This window comes from Amblyomma maculatum, chromosome 5 (assembly GCF_055883805.1).
Source record: "Amblyomma maculatum isolate TAMU_Amacu chromosome 5, ASM5588380v1, whole genome shotgun sequence".
NCBI lineage: Eukaryota > Metazoa > Arthropoda > Arachnida > Ixodida > Ixodidae > Amblyomma > Amblyomma maculatum.
The window spans coordinates 56,794,459-56,794,806 of NC_139348.1; the positions used below are offsets into that span (position 1 = coordinate 56,794,459).

The 348-nt window shown below is 43.4% G+C and overlaps 1 non-coding gene across 1 annotated transcript; it reads left to right on the top strand.

The window, feature by feature from the left end:
• TRNAP-CGG (transfer RNA proline (anticodon CGG)) lies at positions 1-73 on the top strand. The gene has a single exon. It is a non-coding gene; the product is annotated as a tRNA-Pro (tRNA).
• The last annotated feature ends 275 nt before the right edge of the window (positions 74-348 follow it).

Genomic DNA, 348 nt, shown 5'->3' on the forward strand with positions numbered 1-348 from the left:
GCCGATGTAGCTCAGTTGAAAGAGCACCGGACGCGGTATTCGGAGGTCGTGGGTTCGGTTCCCACCATCGGCACGTTGTTTTTTCTTCTACTTTGTGTTTAATTATCTTTCCCCTAAAAAAAAAAAGATTACATTACTAATTTCTGTGATTATCCAAGTAAACATTAAAAAAAAATACATAAAGTACCATCCCCAATGATTTCCTTGGCCTCGCCGACTGTTGGCTTCTTTCCTTCATGTATTATAACGAGCACCCTCATTTCCCCTTAACTGATCTGCTTGTAGCTTACGGGGGTCTCGGTTCTGGCAGTCTTGAAGCCATAGGTAGCGTAAGAGGGTTCTGGCACA